Below are 15,175 nucleotides of genomic sequence, written 5' to 3' on the forward strand. Positions count from 1 at the left end.
CCTTCCTTACACCGTGTCCTGGGTTGGAGTCCTGATGAGGAGAGCCTTGAAATTTGATCGTATTGCGGTGCTTATGGTTCTACCTTAAATTGAAGGTCACCGTGTCATATAGCCTTTGTACTCGAAAGAGTGCAATAAGCAATTTTCTCTGCTAGTGTAGTGACTAGCGCGTATTTCCTTTGTTGTACGTGGTTCCAGGTTTGATTCAGAGTAGGAGAGCACAAAGTTTAATTTTTCATCATCATTCACTTTCATTAATCATTCACCTCCTTCAGCCGAAAGACCTTAATGGTTTGACGTTAAATTATGATTTTTTTTTCGTTTTTTTTTCTTTCTTTAATCGGTAATCGAATATGGTTTAGTCTTTGAACTGTATACACGGAAGAATAAAAGTTTATTCAAAATATTTGAAATGTATATTTGACGTGCAATTTATTTGTTTTCAAAATTTCTAGTAGGTTCAATAGTTCTATTCATTTCTAACAGTTAGCATAAGGTTCTACGGAGATCTATTGTTCTATTAGACTAAACTTGAGCTTAAATGTCATCTGGACTCTCAACAAAGTATAGCGACTCTTTAAAAATGTGTATTCGACATGAATGTAGGTAGTTCTCGATTATTTATACGTCACCCTTCTATCCACCGCTAGGGAGACCGGAGATATCTTGCCCTACAATATTATTGTGATTGTATGTCATATGTGTATCAAACTTCGTTGAAATTGCTCCAAGCGTTCTAGAATTAAACTTGAACATACGTAACATATTCTAATGGTGATGCCGAGACCGAGATTACTCTAAGTATCATGTTTCTCCTCTTTAAATTTCGAGACGAGACAGACTTTAGTAAATCGAAACTAGACCGAGATACAACATATCGATCGAGCCTTACTTGAGAGTCCTAAACAAAACCGTGAACGAGAGACAGTTAAGAATGGGCACGAGCGAGTTCGAGCGAGTTTTCATTGAAACTCAACTCGGCTCGAAACAGACATATTTGAGCTCGACTCGAAAACTCGGATCGAAAAATTTCCTCCAACTCGGCTCTAAACTCGACTCGAATTTGAGTCGAGTCGAGCCAAATCGAGCCCAATGTTGTGTGTAGTTTCAAATACTTTCTTCAGATATTTTACATTGACAATATAATTATTATTAATGATACTTACTGCTACTACAAATTATTATTATTATTATTATTATTATTATTATTATTATTATTATTACAACACCGTGTATATACATGAAAGATAGGCGATTTGTATCTAAATACTAAAAGCGAGTTGACTGTTGACTTCGGTAGTCGTGAAGTCTAGGAGGGAAGGCATTATTCACGTGGTTCTGGGTCTGATTTCTGGAGGAGCAAGTATTTGGGCTCGAACCAAAAATCGTTACAAGTTAGAGAGCGCCGGCCAAACAAGTTCAAAACTGCTCGGCTCGGGTTTAGGGTTCTGAACGGCTCGAGCGGGTCGGCTTACAGCTCATTCACTATCGAGTCGAGCCGACAGCTCACTCAACAGAGCAGCGATTGGTAGAGATTAGAATTTCAGTATAAGGCAAGATCATGGGAAAAGGAAAACTATCAGATTAAACCAGAGTATTTGTTAAAATATCAAAATATAAATTGCATAGTTGGTTGGCTTGGAATCTAGCGTCCCTTTCAACATCAAAGCTGTACGAGATGTCGACCTACGGTTTAAGATGGAATGTAAGCTACCGTTATGAGTTGAAACTTTTTAATGGTCTCCCACCAAGATTCAAACCTGGAACCCCATGCTTCAAAGACATGTGCTCTGGCTATTCAAGTATAATGTAATGCAAAGTGTTGGACTTTATTTATTGGGGTTTAATGTTGGTTTTCGGTACCGAGGATATCTCAAACAAATTTCCTGTTGCTCAGGCTCTTGCGACTATATCAGCGGGGCCACATCAGATGCGAACTATAGCTTAACGTGGGATCCGAAGCACATAACCTGCAAGGAAACGAACCCGGGTCTACCACGCCAAAGGTACGTACGCTAACCGCTTTGTCAGGAAGGAGCTGCAAATATTGATCGAAACAAGACCGAGACTGATACGTTGTTTTTCGTATACAGATACATATATTAATATGCATGTAGGAATAAATTCAAAATGACAATATAACACCAACTAAATTATTTTCCAAGTTTGATTAAGATAAATAAGCTGTTTTGGTCGTTTACTTTGTTTATACCTAGTTCAACAAAGGGGAAAAAATTTCGTGACAAAGTTTCTTATATGCTAATGCTGTGGTGATAAATTTACCGATGACAAAATTACTGTGTAAAATTTTCCGGTGACGAAATTACCTATATGCTAATATTTTGGTGAAAAAATTACCACTGACGAAATTACTGTGACAAAATTTTCGGTGACAAAATTACCTGTTCGGCAAATTGCCAAGAATGGAAGTGAAAAATGGCCAGCTTTAAGTAAATTTGGTGCAAGTTGTTCGATGTCAAGTTGACATACAGCCCTTAAATGGGCCTTTTATCTAGTTAATTTTGAAACCAGATACACGATCATTATGATAGCGCTAAATTTGGACAACATAATTCAAACCATCTTCGAGAGAAATATCTGTAAATAAACGTTTACATGTGGACGCATAAGTTACATTCGTTCAGCTTAATAAAGCTTAGTTGACTGATTAAGTTTAACGAGGTTTATGAAAGGGAAACCTCTATATTAATTTGGAATCTAAATTAGATGACTTGCCAGTTCTCACTGGTGATTACACCACTTCTCCTGAACCCTAAGTCTTGTCTCGTCTTGTATAAATTCTCGAAAACTTCTTTCTTGTCTGGATTCTCGAGGATTCACTTCTCGTCTCATTTTGTAAATTTAAGTACAAAATGTATTCCCTTATCTAATAGTTCTCAGAATCCTTCTGCTTCAGGAGAGAAGTCTAAGAAGGATGTAATTTAACAATATTTAAACCATATTTCTTATTGGAGTATATTGTGTAATGATTTGAATATCTTAGGCGTTCCTATATGCTATTCATTGTGATCGTATAATTACTTTTATAATTTATAGGTTTTATATACGGATCATTTAGCACTGAAATGATGTTTGAAATCTAAGACTTGGATGAACTAGTGTTGCTCACCAGACTCGAAAAAATTCTCGTCTCGTAGAGAAAATTGTAAGAGTGATAACGGTGACGAGGTTCAAAAAGTGTTATTTTCAACAGTAACTTTCAACATATTGTTTCTTATAATTATTAACAATAAAGAGAGATATAAAATTTATATAAAGGATTGAGTTAGTAATTTGCACGAAATTAGTTTAGTAAATTTCGTTTAAAATTCCAGCAATAATACTCTTTGTAATAGGCCTATATGGTATATATTTCTTATGTGGAAAATTCTTTGATCCACTTTTTAAAATTTGAATACAATACGCACCACAGAAGACACCTGCACTAAATTCAAAGAAATCTCTGCAGCACGGGACGAAGGGTCATTCGCCGCTCCCCACTGGCAGACCACCGCAGAAATCTTTCACTGCCCCTCCCTCCCAGGAGCCCGTCCTAGATCAGGGCCTAGATTTCAATAATAGATTACCTGTAGGCGTTATAGCTGCAGATAAAAGGTTTTCTTTGGGTACCGTAAAGTGAATGCACAGAAACATTATGTTCGTTCTGATTGCTTTTCCAAGAAATGTATACAGCTTCGTGAGTAGGTGATATTGTTTAAGACAAAGATCATCCAGTACTGTAAGACGGGGTTACTTTACAGCAGATGTAATGAATTTTAAAGAAAATCGCATGTAACTTATAAACGTAATGATTTAGAACATTATATTTTAAACATATAATAGCTAGATATATAAGGAAAACATTCGTGCAAGTGCATTTGTAAACATTCACGATGACCGTGATTACTATAATATAAACTTTGGTGCAAAGTAACATCATAGGTCAGGATACTTTGCACCACATACAAAAAATATGTTGAACATAGGAACATAATGTTTCTGTGCAATGTTTTCCCTTCAGTATTTATACATTTCACTTCCTACACAAAACTGTATGAAATCTACAAATATTGATATTAGAATCATGGTACTGGTATCAGTACTTAGTATGATTTATCGATATTTGTAAAGAAAATTGTGTATTTTCTGGACCGGCACAGGAACCACATTCTGATTTTTTAGCATATATCCAACAAAAATGTCAACTCAGGAACGAAAAAAAAAAATCCTCGTGAACTGATTTCCCTTGGTAGCTCTTTGTGCCCAAGAATATCATCCAACTGTAATCATTGGAAGGTTTACGGGGTTTGGGGATTTCAGGCTGAAGCCTAGCCAAATTTCAGGATTTCTTTTTTTAAAAAAATAATGTTAGTAAGTCCTATGTGTGTAAGCTTCAAGCCCCCCAAAACATCCAAAGATTAAAAAAAAAGAAAAAAAGAAAGAAAAAAGAAAAGAAAGAAAGAAAAAGCTAAGCCTTACTGAGTGAAGCGAATGAAGCGGATCCGCCATTGTTCGCAATTTATTTTCCGACAAGAAATTAATTCCAGCATCTACCTTTATAGGATATTTACCTAAAATTAGAAAGTAGGAGGTGCCAGTAGTAATAATTTCCTCTCTAAGCTATATTTTGGACCGGTGGAAAGTAACCCCTGATTCAAGGCTGAAGCCGCCTTCTCCCAGTTTTATTTTCTCTATGTAAACTTTGAGTATTTCTTGCGAAGATTATTCGCCAAAATACATCTCCAGGAGGAAAGTACAGAATAGAAGACTTTCGCAAGTATAAAAATTACATATGTTAATTAGTCTTGTTACATTGTATGTTCTAAATAAAAGAAAATTAAATCTTCGAATTTTACGTTCCACGCTTATAGGCTACTGTGTAGGGTACAGAAGAGGGCGACGATGACATGAACGAAGAGGTGTAGTGATGAGCAAATTCAAGACTAAGACCAAGACCCAGGTGGTCTTGGTCTTGCACACCGAGTCTTGGTCTTGGTCTTGCACTGGCACACTTGATCTTGGTCTTGGTCTTGGTCTTGCATCGGGATTCCTGGTTTTGGTCTTGGTGAAGACTCTTGTAAAAACTGCAAGACAAAGACTCTTGCGCTCATCACTAAAGAGGAGGAATGTAAAAATAATAGGAGGAAACGGGACAATCCGAGAAAACTCACGCACGCGGTGTTTGTCAACCACAAAACCCATTTTGCACAAGCTGGGATCGAACCAGAGACTCCACTCGCAAGAGATGATCCCTCTACTACTGACTCACCGCGATCTAAATAAAGTTTTGATATAATCAGTGAGAGATGGATTATTCTTTCTTGCCTTGTTAAATATTAGCCACTTCTTTGTCCAAATATGTCTATTTCTTTATTCTTTTTCTCAACAACACAACATTGATAGTACCTGCATTTAAAACCATTGCTTCAAAAGTAATGTTTGAAGGACACTTCATGTTGTGCTAACTTTAGAATATTTTCTGCAAGCCTATGTAATTGGTTGTTTTTTAAGTCAATAATTTATTGAAGTAAAGTAATATTTAGGACGTTCAGAGGACAATGAATCCAAGTTCATTTTCAATAAAGTTCAATTTTGCTCAGCAAATTAATTTTATTTAAAAACCTAATGTCTTCGCAGTCAAGAGTCCGAAGTAAATGTAACTAAAACCATATGAAAGGGCGTGGAATAGCTTCATATTGCAGCCGCTAGACAGAGGTGCCAGTGGGGCAGGAGGGCAGTCGCCCCACCCCCACTCTGAATTTTAGATTTTGGGACCAGTAAACCAGTTTTAGAAATATTTTGATAAGCGAAGTCCAACAGAAAACGGTTGGAGATAAATAAACATAATAAAAAGTGAAACAGGAAAATGACACGGGGCCACCCAAAACATCGCGTGGACAAAACCTCGCCGCCAAAACCTCGTGGGTCCTGAGATCAAGCCAACGTTCAAGAATTATCCAAACTTCAACACTCCCTTACGAGGAGCATTTTGCAACATACCTTCTTATGGTACAAGGAGAAGATTTGTACCAAAACGTAAAGGTTCTATGCTTAGTAGTTTTTTTAGATCTGGAGAACGGCAAAATTCATTCAAGGCATTCCATTCCATTCCTCCTCAGGGCATGCATTTCGCAAAATATTGTCTTATCCGGAGCTAGTGCCCTTGTGGAGCAAGAAGATTTATACAAAATGTCAAGTTTCAAAACTTAATAAGTTTTGTAAATCTGGCGATAGAACATTCTACATTGAAGAAATCGTCGTGAAGAGGTTTTATCCTGACAACATTTCTTCCCAGGCGACACTACGTCTCGCTTAATTTAGACCAGGCGAGATTCTGTGTCGCGCGATCATTACAACCAGGTTTTGGTTAGGCGAGATTTTGGGTATGGCGATATTTTGGGACGCGAGGTTATGGCAAGCCGAGGTTTTGGCCCGGCGAGATTTTGGCCCGCGAGGTTTTGAGTGGCGAGGTTTTGGGCGGCGAGGTTTTGTCCAGGCGGGGTTTTGGCCCGGCGAGATTTTGTCCCGCGAGGTTTTGGGCCGCGAGGTTTTGTACCCAAGCCGTTCCCTCTGTCTTTACGGTGTATTTGAATTGCCACAACCAGGTAGTATGGTTGGATATACACACCAACAATTGACCTTCGCCTTATCTCCACTCGCATTCAACACACGGTGTGAGGTCCAATTGAACACAGACATCCACGAAAAGGGACAGAACTTTCTTGGTTACCTTTATAGTTATGCACAAAAGTATAGCGTTTGGTCCCGGACAGTAGTTCTTGATTAAGCATAATAAAAACTATCTTGAATATAATTTATGGATAATAATAATAATAATAATAATAATAATAATAATAATTATAATTATAATTATAATTATAATAATAATAATAATAATAATAATAAGAAGAAGAAGAAGAAGCTAAAATAGTGTTTTTAGTTTTCCAGAAGGAAACCAAAATTTTCCTTTCTTTCAGGCCTCAAAAACACTAGCAGCAACACATTTTTTTGGCTTTGTACATTGTAGCTGCCCCCCCCCTCAAAAACGACGGACCCCCCTACACAAACCTGCTGGCTACACCCCTGCCCATTTGATACGAGCTGCGATCGAACCAGATACCTCACGCACCAGAGATGAACCTTCTACTACTGAGCCATCACAATCTAAATAAAAATTGGATATAATCCGTGAAAGTTGGATTATCCTTCCTTGTCTAATATTAAAATCCTATTCCTTGTCCAAACATACCTATTTCTTTAGCGTCTTTTCTTTATTCTTTTTCTCAACAATATAACATTGGTAGTACCCACCCTTAAAACTTTGCTTTCGATCGATCCATTCTGCAACTGCTTTCCTCAGCTTATATGCGTAAATTCATGCACAATGCATGAACTGCATGATGCGCATAAACTCACATCGTTAGTTTACGCGCGTAAACATACGGTAGTGTATAGCTGAGCTTATGTTGCAGACCGACATTAAACAGGTGTTTGCTTCAGGAATAAAATATAAGAAATGTATTCCAAGTCCAGATTATAACGACCTGCAAGATTTTAACCGCTATGCAAACGAAAATGAAGGAAAAGTGCATTCTGTACTATCTGAAGTGTATTATATTTATCCACTCGACGAATGTTTGACATCTGACCTGTGATCTCATTGTCGAAACATCTTTGGGAATGGAAATCCCATTTTTTCATACTTATTATCAATGGTGTTTGAGGCTGGCATTTGTTTTTGTTTTGCAAATTCCATGGCCATTTTCTTTTTCTAATAGATCATAGAGTAAGGAAACTTCTTGACCCTACAAGGTAAGAAATTTATATATAGCAACTAATGTGAAGCTTACGTTCATAGAAAAGTCGAGCGAAATATGTATTATTTTAATTGTAGGTTCTTTAAATCTCAACAAACAAGAGTAACTCTTAATAGTGTTAAATACATGTAACAATTTTTTCTTAGCTTATTAATTTATATTACCAAACATTTTATTTATTCTTTAAAAAAAAAAAAAAAAAAACGACAGTTTTAGCAAGTTAATTTTACTGAATTCTTCTTGAGATCTTTAAATGTATTTTACGCGAAATTTAATTACTGCACTATGTAATTTTAATATTTATTTTTTAAAAAACTGAAGCAATATTATATTTATATTTTAGAAAATTTGAAAACAAGGGACACTTAAATAGACCAGAAGGAGAAATATACAGGGTGTCCAATATACAATGCAACCCGGAGTTTGGGATAGAACTTTTGAACCTGAAGTAATACACGAATAATGGTTATACCAAAGTGAAGCTTTGTTCATGCATATATTTTTAAACTAGGAATCAACGATTGAAGTACACTAGAAACCACACAGTGTTGCCAGATGTAACCAAAGGTGTTTTGCTTTTTCTTTTTTTTTTTTTTTTTTTTTTTTTGCAAAACATGTAAATTGACACATAACTCATATGTTTGGATGTTCTTCGTTAATTTTCAGTTTGTTTAGTTGGAGTAGCTTGGAAAGTATGGAGCAGAAAAAAGAATTTTTCATTTCCACCGATAACTAATCGGATGAGGCCTCTGTAAGGGGTAACTAGGGAAATCGTAGTTTTCATAAATTAACACTCTGAATTGGCAACTTTACTGATGTTTCAGTGCATCAAAAGGTGTGTTAAGGATCTAATTACATTATGCAATTCCTGAAAACAATGAAAAACAAACTTTGAAATTATAATGAAATTTGTTTTTACTTATATGCATCCGGCAACACTGCTATTCATTTCTATGGGGCTATTTAAAGCAAGAGGCATACAAGAACAAATCTCGAACTATTCAAGACCTGGAAACGAACATTCGCGGTGCCATTGAGAACATTAACACTTCTAATCTTCGTAAAGTTGTTGCCAACCTGGTGAAACGTGTGAACCAGTGTTTGAATCAAAACAGAGGACACTCCCAGCATCCGCTGTAGAGCTGGTAACTCATTTCTGATAGTAGCAGTGTTACCGGGTGCATGTAAGTAAACGTTTTATCATGATAATTTCAAAGTTTGTTTTTCATTGTTTTCAGGAATTGAATAACGTAGACAGATCCTTAACACACCTTTTGATGCATTGAAACATCAGCAGTTGCCAATTCAGTGTGTTAATTTATGAAAAATACGATTTCCCTAGTAACCCCTTACAGGGGCCTCATCCGATTAGTTATCGGTGGAAATGAAAAATTCTTTTTTCTGCTCCATACTTTCCAAGCTACTCCAACTAAACAAACTGAAAATTAATGACAGAACATCCATACGTATAAGTTATGATTCAATTAACATATTTTGCAAAAAAAATTGATTTACACCTTCGGTTACATGTAGCAACACTGTGTGGTTCCTAGTGTACTTCAATATATGCTTCCTAGTTTAAAAGTATATACATGAACAAGGCTTCATTTTGGTATAACCATTATTCGTGTATCACTTCAGGTTCAAAAGTTCTACTATCCCAAACTCCGCGTTGCATTGTATATTGGATACCCTGTATATACATACATACATACATACATACATACATACATACATACATACATACATACACACTTCCTTCCTTTAAAGTCTTTTTATTTTATTTTTTATTTATTTATTTTTTTTTTTTTTCGAAATCTACTCTGAAACGATAGCATTCAGTTTGCCACTACTCGATTTTGGTGTTGTTTGTCACAATATTTTCATACGGATTTATCAGATCATATTACAGTGAAGTTTAGCACATACCTAACGAAACAGCTAAGGGTTACCAGGCATTTATATTCATATTGATTTAATGTGATTAAGTGGTATGTATTCTCGTCTTCCGGACAAATGAGGTACCATATACTAAAAAAAAAAAAAAAAAAAAAAACGCAAAACATTTTAAATTTTACGATAGCTTCGTCAATTGACATAATTGTTTAAATAGTAAGGTAGTTAGGGATCTCTTGCCTGTCAGATGTCAATTAACAGGTTAATAATTTTTTTCTACAACAAGCAAGACTTTATTTTACATGAATTAAAGACCAAATACAAATTCAATTTATGCTCTTTCGCAGGAGACCAATTCGACAAGCTTGGAGCCTTATATAAATGACAGCGTTTTGGTACTAATGAAAAATACAACTTACGGTATAAATGTTAATTTTCGACCCATGTTGTGTAGATGCTGGTCGATTACTCGACGAGATGCTGGTTGGTTGCTCAGATGATCCTTGGTCCTCTCCCTTACCTTTTTATATTGTATAAATTTCCTCAGTCAGACCCTGAGGTTCTCCATAACAGCCTTGTTTGTTCACTTAATTACTTTTTACGCTACGTGACTGCCGGAGAACCTCATTAGTCCACGATAAGTGTGACTGTTTATCCAAAATTCTTTTGTAACCTAATTTAAGTACACATACATTTTTTACATATAATTACTAGAAAACAATGCTAGTTATTTCACTAAACTTTTTTGATATATTCCTTTTTGCAATATGTTGAGCTAACTTTTTTTTTTCAACTCATGTCATAGTTTCAATACAGTCCCCCACTGATGAGGAACTGTTCCTGAACATCACCGTAGTGTGTGTCACTTCTGTTTTTTTTTTTTTTTTTTTCAACTCACAGTTGTGTAATGAAACTATGACATGAGTTGAGGAAAAAAAAGGAGTGACACACACTTCTGTTTTTTTTTTTTTTTTTCAACTCACAGTTGTGTAATGAAACTATGACATGAGTTGAGGAAAAAAAAGGAGTGACACACACTACGGTGATGTTCAGGAACAGTTCCTCATCAGTGGGGGACTGTAATGGAACTATGACATGAGTTGAGAAAAAAAAAAGTTAGCTCAACATATTGCAAAAAGGAATATATCAAAAAAGTTTAGTGAAATAACTAGTACTGTTTTCTAGTAATTATATGTAAAAATTGTATGTGTACTTAAATTAGGTTACAAAAGAATTTTGGATAAACAGTCACACTTATCGTGGACTAATGAGGTTCTCCGGCAGTCACGTAGCGTAAAAAGTAATTAAGTGAACAAACAAGGCTGTTATGGAGAACCTCAGGGTCTGACTGAGGAAATTTATACAATATAAAAAGGTAAGGGAGAGGACCAAGGATCATCTGAGCAACCAACCAGCATCTCGTCGAGTTATCGACCAGCATCTACACAACATGGGTCGAAAATTAACATTTATACCGTAAGTTGTATTTTTCATTAGTACCAAAACGCTGTCATTTATATAAGGCTCCAAGCTTGTCGGATTGGTCTCCTGCGAAAGAGCGTAATCTGAATTTATATTTTGGTCTTTAATTCATGTAAAATAAAGTCTTGCTTGTTATAGAAGGAAATTATTAATCTGTTAATTGACATCTGACAGGCAAGAGATTCCAAACTACCTCAATATTTTAACATAATTGTATTTCCTGTTTTAACGCAGTTCGTAAAATTACCTCATTTTATATAATGTAGCTACTATTTTTTCCGTTATGTTATGCGATTTAAAAACTGGCATTTACGAGGGCAAGTCAAGAAAGACTTGGACTGATTTTTTTCCTGGCAGTTCTGTTAACGCTGGAGCTTCATAGTTTGGCATACAAGTAGGGTGGGTCTTGCTGTGCATATATATAAAATGTTGTTAAGGAATCATTGCATGTTTGGTAACCACGACTTTTTATTGCAGGTGATGTTCTGCGCCACCTCTAGAAGTCGCCTGTAGAAGAAATGGAGTCATTACGAGATGAACAATTTGCAGCTATACGGTTCTGCTATCGCCTGGGGAAAAGTGCAACAGAAACTCTAGGAATGTTGAGAGCAGCCTACAAAGATGACGCTCTGCCACGAAGTACCGTGTTCTGGTGGTTCAAAGAGTTTAAAGAGGGCCGAATGACAATCACGAAAGCTGGTGGACCAGGTGTATCAGCGTCAGCTGTTACTGAGGTGAACATTAACACGGCAGCAGTCATTGTTAGAGAAGATCGCCGCATCAGTATCGACGATCTGGCAGCCGCACTACGCATATCTCATGGCAGTGCCTTCAAAATTTTGCATGACCACCTCCACATGAGCCGAGTGTGTGCGCGATGGATTCCGCGACTCCTGACACCAGAGCAGAAGGCCGTTCGAGTGGAGACTTGCAGGGAGCTGTTGCAAAGGTTTGAGGATGGTGGAGACGCCTACCGCACCGTGCGACTTTTTTCTATTCCCTGCCCTAAAATCCAGACTGCGTGGACGCCGCTTCTCCGATAATTCCGAGGTTCTGAAGGCATCGGAGGCGGTTTTGAAGGACCTCCCAAAGAATGGCCTGCGACACGTGTTTGAGGACTGGAAGACTCGAATGAAAAAGTGCATTCAAATGGGCGGGGACTACTTTGAAAAGGATCATGTGCCTGTTGCTGAGTAATAATAAATTGCCTAGAAAAAAAAAAATCAGTCCAAGTCTTTCTTGACTAGCCCTCGTATATACTTAAAGAAATGTAAAGATGAATCGAAAACTAGAACCACATTATGCTTATCATTATCATTATCATTATGCTTATCATATATAACTTCTTGACTCAAAGTGATATTATGATGTAAGTTTCATATTCACAAATATCTTGCTTGACCTTTCATTAACTTGTAATTTTCTTTGATAGGTGTTTTGTTTTAACAAATTACAGGCTATAATCAACGCACAATTTCAAAAATTCAGTTTTAATACTCTTAAATTTGACTTAAATTAAGAAATGTTCATATTTACTGTATTGTAACAGGACAATATGCCTTCAAACAGCAAACACATAATTAAAAGTAGAGGCTGCTCCGGAGGGAAGTCACCGTTAAAAAATTAGTTTTCTTTCTTCAAGTGAGAGAGAAAAGATAACCTAATGGAATTACAAGACGTGGGACTCGATTAGAAACACTATTTTACGGACCCCAGGTTTCCAACTAACTTGCATATATATATATATATATATGAAGGGCTTGGAGTAATATAACTTTAAGCCACATTTATACGTATTGTGCAACGAAATTTATCGCTGCACTACAATACAAATTAATGAAGGCAAGAACACCATTTACGATATTTACTGCCATCTAATCTCAATTTTTGCAAATTTGTCAACAGCAACGGGTAGAATTTGTTTTTACAAATGCGGCTTAGCACTATATTGCCCCAAGCCAATTATCTATCTATCTATCTATATATATATATATATATATATATATATATATATATATATGTAGGGTGCAAATTACCGGGAGAGATGAGGGGAATTTCCCCCTCAGTCACATTTTCTTCCCCCCCAAAGAAGTCAGCTGAAGTATATCCACCGGGGATGCTCGCTTCTCCCCCAAACTATGCTCAGTATAACTCCAAATTTCTTCGGAATGATCGATGCAAAACTATTCAGTTTTGGTCATTTCTACTTAAACCTGATTGTCCACTATTTTCAACGTTGTTTAGTTGAACTATATTATTATGACTATGGTTGTTACTTGCAACTGTACCTTCGTACCCTTCAGTTCGTCATCGTTCGTGAATTTGAATGTACTAATTGCGTATAACAAAGCCACATATGGATTTATAAATGTTCTTAGCGGTTGGTCAAGAAGAAGTAAACAAATAGCTTCTTCCACCATACTTGGCGAAGTTCGGACATGCCATATTCATCCTCTACATTTGTATCGATTATCATCTTATTTTAATTTTTGTTATAACATGTTATTTCATTTTCCAGTGTATTCTTTGTTAATACATGCTCTTCATTCCCTAGTAGTTTGTGTGTATGCAACTCAAAAGTTGCAATTAATTTGTGATAGCAATTTGTGATAGCATAGCAATTACTGCCTTTACAGCTTACGGAAATGAACTTTTGAAACTGTACTCAAAATCTGAGTACATCATTCGTCGTTATAGGTATTCTCTCGTAAGTATATGTTAACGTACACGCTGGGGATTCGCTCCTAGTGAGCAGACATGTTAGTGAAGGTGATTTTTAGGTGAATAAGCGCATAATTGAAGATTTGTTTCAGCATTTGTTAATACGACTGGTTCTCCGTGTCATTGTCCGTGTCTGTATCATAGGTGTCCAAACTCGCGAGCCCGACGCTCGTGAGCTCGGCACTCACGCTCAACCGGGCTCGGGCTCAATAATTGAGCGCGAGCCCGAGTGAGCGCGAGCCCGAGTGAGCGCGAGCCCACTTGAGATTAGTGAGCGCGAGCCCCAGTGAGCGCGAACCCAATCGAGAGAAGTAAGTGCGAGCCCGAGTGAGCGCGAGCCCAGTTGAGGGAAGTGATCGCGAGCGCGAGTGAGCGCGAGCCTAATTAAGAGAAATGAGCGCGAGTGCGAATGAGCGCGAGCCCAGTTGGGAGAAGTGATCGCGAGCCCGAGTGAGCGCGAGCCCAGTTGGGAAAAGTGATCGCGAGCGCAAGTGAGCGCGAGCCCACTTAGGAGAAGTGAGCGCGAGCCCGAGTGAGTGCGAGCCCAGTCCAGAGAGATGAGCGCGAGCCCGAGTGAGTGCGAGCCCAGTTAGGAGAAATGAGCGCGAGCGCGAGTGAGCGCGAGCCCAGTCCAGAGAGATGAGCGCGAGCCCGAGTGAGTGCGAGCCCAGTTAGGAGAAGTGAGCGCGAGCGCGAGTGAGCGCGAGCCCAGCTGAGACGGGTGAGCGCGAGCGCGAGTGAGTGCGAGCTCAGTTGAGAGAAGTGAGCGCGAGCGCGAGCGAGCCCAATGAAAAATGGCCATCTATGGTCAGCGATGAAGAGTTTGACCAAAAATGAGGAGTTATGTTTAGCAGAAGGGGTCCAGAAGCACGTATAAAGCACAAAATTTACAGGGGAAATGGACGATGCAAGTATTTAGACCTAACATAACGTAACCAAATGTAACCCAACCTGAACTAACCTAATATCAGCAGAAATTATCGAAGTTCTATCATTTTTTTGGAAAATTATGCTGGACCCCTACACTAACAAACTAACTTAGGCCTAACCTAAACTAACCTAACCAAATGTGAACAGAAATTACCGAAATTGTAACATTTTTTTAAGAAACAATTGCTGGACCCCTTCTGCTAAACATTAGCCAAAATGAGAATAGTACGAAGAAGACACTAACATTTGATATAGCATAAAGGCATTTTAGCATCTCTGGGCTACATCTATACTTGTAAACATAAAATACAAGTTTTCTACATGATGCA

At 37.4% G+C, this 15,175-nt stretch overlaps 1 protein-coding gene across 2 annotated transcripts in view; it reads right to left on the reverse strand.

Annotated features, from left to right (window-relative positions):
• The window catches only part of RpL17 (ribosomal protein L17), a 38,318-nt gene that overhangs the window by 21,920 nt on the left and 1,223 nt on the right, over positions 1-15,175 (reverse strand). The gene's annotated exons all lie outside the window — the stretch shown is intronic.

The sequence above is a fragment of the Thermobia domestica genome, chromosome 12 (genome assembly GCF_964235325.1).
Source record: "Thermobia domestica chromosome 12, izTheDome1.hap1.1, whole genome shotgun sequence".
Classification (NCBI taxonomy): domain Eukaryota; kingdom Metazoa; phylum Arthropoda; class Insecta; order Zygentoma; family Lepismatidae; genus Thermobia; species Thermobia domestica.